Source organism: Oncorhynchus clarkii, chromosome 10, assembly GCF_045791955.1.
Source record: "Oncorhynchus clarkii lewisi isolate Uvic-CL-2024 chromosome 10, UVic_Ocla_1.0, whole genome shotgun sequence".
Taxonomy (NCBI): Eukaryota; Metazoa; Chordata; class Actinopteri; order Salmoniformes; family Salmonidae; genus Oncorhynchus; species Oncorhynchus clarkii.
The window spans coordinates 9,084,830-9,093,976 of NC_092156.1; positions in this window are offsets into that span (position 1 = coordinate 9,084,830).

Genomic DNA, 9,147 nt, shown 5'->3' on the forward strand with positions numbered 1-9,147 from the left:
GCATATGCAATAGCATGTGCCATCAACACGCCAATTATTATATGATATATCTATGGTGCTTTCAAGACAAGTGGGAGGTCGGAGATTTCCAAGTTCCCAGTTGTTTTGAATGCTGCATTAAAACTCTACGCAGTATGTGTCAAGGCCAGCGCAACAACAACAATAAATTGTTGCATTGCTATAGTAAGGACTACAAATCAAATCACTAACCTGAAGGCCTACTGGTGATTACACATGTGATATACAGTGCGTGTACAAAACATTAGGAAGACCTTCCTAATATTGAGTTGCACCCTATTTTACCCTACCTTACTTTACAAGGTGTTGAAAGCGTTCCACAGGGATGCTGGCCCATATTGTCTCCAATGCTTCCCACAGTTGTGTGAAGTTGGCTGGATGTCCTTTGGGTGGTGGACCATTCTTAACACACATACAAACTGTTGAGCGTTAAAAACCCAGCGGTTCTTGACACAAACCATTGCGTCTGTCACCTACTATCATACCCTGTGCAAAGGCACTTCAATCTGTTGTTTTGCCCATTCACCCTTTGAATGGCACACACACACACAATCATGTCTCAATTGTCCCAAGGCTTAAAAATCCTTCTTTAATCTGTCTCCTCCTCTTCTGATTGAAGTGGATTTAACAAGTGACATCAATAAGGGATGATAGCTTTCACCTGGATTCACCTGGTCAGTCTATGTCATGGAAAGAGCAGCAGTTCCTAATGTTTTCTACACTCAGTGTAGTTATTGTCTCATAATTAGGCTACAATCTACACAAACTTAATGCACAATTGATTGTGATTACATAATTTAGACTACACTTTGTATATTTTTTAGGGACCATCACGCACAGCCTACACCTGAAAGTTAGACTTTAATAATCATTCAAACTACTTTCTGTTTAGTGTTGGGGAATCTACTCTGAAAATATACATTTACTAAGCTACCAACTACTTCACACTGGAATAATTAAAGCTACACTAAAGCTAACCTTAATGAGAAAAATATTGTTTACTTAACTTAAGCTACTAATTATTTCACTAAATCCAAAACTACTGTGTGATACATTATATCTACATCTGACATGTCATAGACTACAAATTGCAAGAACAGATCACTCTGAAGTCAGATGTTAACAGCAAGAACAGATCACTCTGGAGTCAGATGTTAACAGCAAGAACAGATCACTCTGTAGTCAGATGTTAACAGCAAGAACAGTGCACGCTGGAGTCAGATGTTAACAGCAAGAACAGATCACTCTGGAGTCAGATGTTAACAGTAAGAACAGTGCACTCTGAAGTCAGATGTTAACAGCAAGAACAGATCACTCTGGAGTCAGATGTTAACAGCAAGAACAGATCACACTGGAGTCAGATGCTAACAGCAAGAACAGATCATTCTGGAGTCAGATGTTAACAGCAAGAACAGATCACTCTGGAGTCAAATGTTAACAGCAAGAATAGATCGCTCTGGAGTCAGATGTTAACAGCAAGAACAGATCACTCTGGAGTCAGATGTTAACAGCAAGAACAGATCACTCTGGAGTCAGATGTTAACAGCAAGACAGATCACTCTGGAGTCAGATGTTAACAGCAAGAACAGATCACTCGGAAGTCAGATGTTAACAGCAAGAACAGATCACTCTGGAGTCAGATGTTAACAGCAAGAACAGATCACTCTGGAGTCAGATGTAAACAGCAAGAACAGATCACGCTGGAGTCAGATGTTAACAGCAAGAACAGATCACTCTGTAGTCAGTGGTTAACAGCAAGAACAGATCACTCTGGAGTCAGATGTTAACAGCAAGAACAGATCACGCTGGAGTCAGATGTTAACAGCAAGAACAGATCACTCTGTAGTCAGTGGTTAACAGCAAGAACAGATCACTCTGGAGTCAGATGTTAACAGCAAGAACAGATCACTCTAGAGTCAGATGTTAACAGCAAGAACAGATCACACTGGAGTCAGATATTAATTTCAAGAACAGATCACTCTGTAGTCAGATGTTAACAGCAAGAACAGATCACACTGGAGTCAGATATTAATTTCAAGAACAGATCACTCTGTAGTCAGATGTTAATATAATGTGCAATCTAGTTTATTAAACACAAACACAGTTTCAGGTGAGAATCGGGTAGATCTGACGCTACATAGAACACAGTCGCAGTTCACTTACTGTATTATTATAATTGTAATATTTATTTCTTAGTTTTGTTATTTTATATGATTTGTTTGTGGCCATGCTGTTTCATATTATAGAAAAAAAAATACAATCAGAAAGGCACATCATAAGTAAACCAAGCATCACACAAAATAGGAGTTACATGTAAAAATGCAGGCCCCTTGTGGAAATTAGGCAAATTGCAACATCACTTAGTCTGAATTCAAACAAATCTCCCCCTCCCCTCCTCAACCAATACAATAGATTACAACACCAGTAATGGCACCTTCAATGATTACCGTAATGGCATTGGTACCATAAAACAGTTTTGTTTACGGTAACTTATTAGCAGCCTAGCACCTGTAAGTTACTGTAAAACAACAGCAATCATTATCATTATCGTATTTCCCAGCTGCTCTACTGCAGGTAGAATTTTTGGAATTGGTTTTTAATATCTGTGTATTTTTTATTGATTGATTAATCTTATGCTACAATTTTTTTTTTAAACTTTTTTGTTTATAAACTAATTCATTCATTTAGATTTTATGCACCTGTCAGTGAAATGCTTGTCCCAGTTTAAATGGCTTCGGTAGTCAACCTCACAACCTTCCTCATCCTGACAGTCATTCTGAATGCAGGTTACGGGTGAACACATTTCAACGGTTGGATTTTCTAACTCTGACTGGATTCCAATAGGAATTACACATCACTTTGCAAGCCAGCATAAAGTGACTTGCAGGTAGGGTTGCAGAAGTCTGACAACTTTCCCCAAATGTCCAGGTTTTCCAGCATAAAGTGACTTGCAGGTAGGGTTGCAGAAGTCTGACAACTTTCCCCAAATGTCCAGGTTTTCCAGCATAAAGTGACTTGCAGGTAGGGTTGCAGAAGTCTGACAACTTTCCCCAAATGTCCAGGTTTTCCAGCATAATGTGACTTGCAGGTAGGGTTGCAAAATTCTGACAACTTTCCCCAAATGTCCAGGTTTTCCAGCATAATGTGACTTGCAGGTAGGGTTGCAAAAGTCTGACAACTTTCCCCAAATGTCCAGGTTTTCCATAAACCCCAGTTGGAAGATTCCTGGAAACTGGAGGGAATAAGCAGGAAATCCGGAATACTTCAACCAGATTTTGAAAGCCTACTTGCAGGCATGAGGTGGCCTGTAAACCATGAGTTTCAGGCCGCTTTATTAGGGTAAAGCTAGGCCCTCAAAGGCCTTATGAAATAGATATTGTATTGTGTTAAAGAATGTAACATTTATGAAAACACAGTCGCTGAGGATCTCACTTGGTGAAGACCACAGGCCTGAACATTGATGAATGCAACAATCATGTCTCTGCCACTAACACAGTCATGGGTGGTAACTCTACAATTCGTTCAAAAGGCAAGGCACTCTGGGAAATATGCAAATAAGGCTTTATAGTAAGAGTATGTTACCATAAAAAGACTACAGTAGCATTATTGGTGGTGTAAATCAATTACAGTAAAAGTATTGGATACCGTAAAATACATACTATTCTCTTTTCTGTTGTTTTTACAGTAACTTGTACAGTAACAGGTAAGTGGCAGCCAGTAATTCACTTTGATAACAACAGGATTTTTTTTTACAGTGTATATTTTATTAAAAAAATAGTAGTGTGTAGTTCCAGTAGTTAACAAAACAAGTATCTAACAACTGAAAACACTACCTAGATTTGAATTTAGATAACTACCACCAAGCTACTGCAAAATGTAGTTAATTTACTAGTTGAATTACACGTAGTTCACTACTCCACAACACTGTTTGTGTTCTGTTATTTCTGTTATTAGCACACCAACAATTTTTTTTTGTTGGTAGTAGGCTACCACAAATGAATAGAGTAAGGGGTAGGCAGTCGCGTGGATCCTGTCCCAGCCACTCTGGAGCCCAGCATTAAAGGATGACAGTGTGGACAAATATTTCAGCAAATCATTGACAATTGCATAAAGTAATTCAATCCATTATAATTCCAGTGAAAACAAAGAGAAGTTGCTTGAAGATGAGTAAATTAATTCTAAATAAAAGGGTTTCTGTGCACACAAGAACAGAAAAACACACACACACACACACATGCACGCACGCACGCACGCACGCACACTAGAAGCACAAGTATTTCACTACACTCGCAATAACATCTGCTAACCCTTTGTATGTGATCAATAACATTTCCTAACCATGTGTATGTGACCAATAACATCTGCTAACCGTGTGTATGTGACCAATAACATCTGCTAACCATGTGTATGTGACCAATAACATCTGATAACCATGTGTATGTGACCAATAACATCTGCTAAACATGTGTATGTGACCAATAACATCTGCTAACCATGTGTATGTGACCAATAACATCTGCTAACCATGTGTATGTGACCAATAACATCTGATAACCATGTGTATGTGACCAATAACATCTGCTAAACATGTGTATGTGACCAATAACATCTGCTAACCCTGTGTATGTGACCAATAACATCTGCTAGCCATGTGTATGTGACCAATAACATCTGCTAACCATGTGTATGTGACCAATAACATCTGCTAACCCTGTGTATGTGACCAATAACATCTGCTAACCATGTGTATGTGACCAATAACATCTGCTAACCCTGTGTATGTGACCAATAACATCTGCTAACCATGTGTATGTGACCAATGACATCTGCTAACCCTATGTATGTGACCAATAACATCTGCTAACCATGTGTATGTGACCAATAACATCTGCTAACCAGGTGTATGACCAATAACATCTGCTAACCATGTGTATGTGACCAATAACATCTGCTAACCATGTGTATGTGACCAATAACATCTGCTAACCATGTGTATGTGACCAATAACATCTGCTAACCATGTGTATGTGACCAATAACATCTGCTAACCCTGTGTATGTGACCAATAACATCTGCTAACCATGTGTATGTGACCAATAACATCTGCTAACCATGTGTATGTGACCAATAACATCTGCTAACCATGTGTATGTGACCAATAACATCTGCTAACCCTGTGTATGTGACCAATAACATCTGCTAACCCTGTGTATGTGACCAATAACATCTGCTAACCATGTGTATGTGACCAATAACATCTGCTAACCCTGTGTATGTGACCAATAACATCTGCTAACCATGTGTATGTGACCAATAACATCTGCTAACCCTGTGTATGTGACCAATAACATCTGCTAACCATGTGTATGTGACCAATGACATCTGCTAACCCTATGTATGTGACCAATAACATCTGCTAACCATGTGTATGTGACCAATAACATCTGCTAACCAGGTGTATGACCAATAACATCTGCTAACCATGTGTATGTGACCAATAACATCTTCTAACCATGTGTATGTGACCAATAACATCTGCTAACCCTGTGTATGTGACCAATAACATCTGCTAACCATGTGTATGTGACCAATAACATCTGCTAACCATGTGTATGTGACCAATAACATCTGCTAGCCATGTGTATGTGACCAATAACATCTGCTAACCCTGTGTATGTGACCAATAACATCTGCTAACCCTGTGTATGTGACCAATAACATCTGCTAACCATGTGTATGTGACCAATAACATCTGCTAACCATGTGTAAGTGACCATTAACATCTGCTAACCATGTGTATGTGACCAATAACATCTGCTAACCATGTGTATGTGACCAATAACATCTGCTAACCCTGTGTATGTGACCAATAACATCTGCTAACCATGTGTATGTGACCAATAACATCTGCTAACCCAGTGTATGTGACCAATAACATCTGCTAACCATGTGTATGTGACCAATAACATCTGCTAACCATGTGTATGTGACCAATAACATCTGCTAACCCTGTGTATGTGACCAATAACATCTGCTAACCATGTGTATGTGACCAATAACATCTGCTAACCATGTGTATGTGACCAATAACATCTGCTAACCATGTGTATGTGACCAATAACATCTGCTAACCATGTGTATGTGACCAATAACATCTGCTAACCCTGTGTATGTGACCAATAACATCTGCTAACCATGTGTATGTGACCAATAACATCTGCTAACCATGTGTAAGTGACCATTAACATCTGCTAACCATGTGTATGTGACCAATAACATCTGCTAACCATGTGTATTTGACCAATAACATCTGCTAACCCTGTGTATGTGACCAATACCATCTGCTAACCATGTGTATGTGACCAATAACATCTGCTAACCCAGTGTATGTGACCAATAACATCTGCTAACCATGTGTATGTGACCAATAACATCTGCTAACCATGTGTATGTGACCAATAACATCTGCTAACCCTGTGTATGTGACCAATAACATCTGCTAACCATGTGTATGTGACCAATAACATCTGCTAACCCAGTGTATGTGACCAATAACATCTGCTAACCATGTGTATGTGACCAATAACATCTGCTAACCATGTGTATGTGACCAATAACATCTGCTAACCCTGTGTATGTGACCAATAACATCTGCTAACCATGTGTATGTGACCAATAACATCTGCTAACCATGTGTATGTGACCAATAACATCTGCTAACCATGTGTATGTGACCAATAACATCTGCTAACCCTGTGTATGTGACCAATAACATCTGCTAACCCTGTGTATGTGACCAATAACATCTGCTAACCATGTGTATGTGACCAATAACATCTGCTAACCATGTGTAAGTGACCATTAACATCTGCTAACCATGTGTATGTGACCAATAACATCTGCTAACCATGTGTATTTGACCAATAACATCTGCTAACCCTGTGTATGTGACCAATACCATCTGCTAACCATGTGTATGTGACCAATAACATCTGCTAACCCAGTGTATGTGACCAATAACATCTGCTAACCATGTGTATGTGACCAATAACATCTGCTAACCATGTGTATGTGACCAATAACATCTGCTAACCCAGTGTATGTGACCAATAACATCTGCTAACCATGTGTATGTGACCAATAACATCTGCTAACCATGTGTATGTGACCAATAACATCTGCTAACCCTGTGTATGTGACCAATAACATCTGCTAACCCTGTGTATGTGACCAATAACATCTGCTAACCATGTGTATGTGACCAATAACATCTGCTAACCAGGTGTATGTGACCAATAACATCTGCTAACCATGTGCATGTGACCAATAACATCTGCTAACCAGGTGTATGACCAATAACATTTGATTTCATTTGACACAGAGTCTCTCGCAGGCCAAATATTATGTTTCAAAACAGATTCTCTTCCAAATCTTTATTATTTTCAGAGCATTAGACACCTGGGATGTCTGATTTAATGCAAACACCTGGGAATGCTCCTCAAATAGTAGGAAAATAAATTACAAACTGATGTTAATTTGTTATTTCTGTGTTAATGTTTGTTTTCGATCATGGCTCTGGGCCCTTACAAAACTTGGATGAAAAACTATTTTGAGAGAGGTCTGATAAAAGTGAAATAGCATACACAACTACATTAAAACACAACTACATTAAAACACAACTACATTAAAACAACTACATTAAAACACAACTACATTAAAACACAACTACATTAAAACACAACTACATTAAAACAACTACATTAAAACACAACTACATTAAAACACAACTACATTAAAACAACTACATTAAAACACAACTACATTAAAACACAACTACATTAAAACAACTACATTAAAACCCAACTACATTAAAACAACTACATTAAAACACAACTACATTAAAACACAACTACATTAAAACACAACTACATTAAAACAACTACATTAAAACACAACTACATTAAAACACAACTACATTAAAACACAACTACATTAAAACAACTACATTAAAACACAACTACATTAAAACAACTACATTAAAACACAACTACATTAAAACAACTACATTAAAACACAACTACATTAAAACACAACTACATTAAAACAACTACATTAAAACACAACTACATTAAAACACAACTACATTAAAACACAACTACATTAAAACAACTACATTAAAACAACTACATTAAAACACAACTACATTAAAACAACTACATTAAAACACAACTACATTAAAACAACTACATTAAAACACAACTACATTAAAACACAACTACATTAAAACAACTACATTAAAACAACTACATTAAAACAACTACATTAAAACACAACTACATTAAAACAACTACATTAAAACACAACTACATTAAAACACAACTACATTAAAACACAACTACATTAAAACACAACTACATTAAAACAACTACATTAAAACAACTACATTAAAACACAACTACATTAAAACAACTACATTAAAACACAACTACATTAAAACAACTACATTAAAACACAACTACATTAAAACACAACTACATTAAAACAACTACATTAAAACAACTACATTAAAACAACTACATTAAAACACAACTACATTAAAACAACTACATTAAAACACAACTACATTAAAACACAACTACATTAAAACACAACTACATTAAAACAACTACATTAAAACAACTACATTAAAACACAACTACATTAAAACACAACTACATTAAAACAACTACATTAAAACAACTACATTAAAACACAACTACATTAAAACAACTACATTAAATGAAAATATAGGTTAGCATCTTTGTATGAAGCGAGAATCATTAAACAATAACAAAGCCTTCTCCCCGCCTCTGTTTCTCTAAACATCTATGGGTTAGGGTCGGGAGAAACATAATCACTGTCAATTGTATCCACAGAGCTATGGATGCAAGGACTGACCATCCATGATATCAACATTACAGTTTTAACAATGTCTCGAGGCTATACAGTGTTTGTTTACATTTACGTTGTTTACAAATGTTGTGGTAAAATAAGCTTATATTTTGGGTTTCTCATGTGGTACGACAGTTGAACTAAGCTCATTGATAAGTTATATATTTCAAGAACCAATGGGTATATGTCATTAATTTA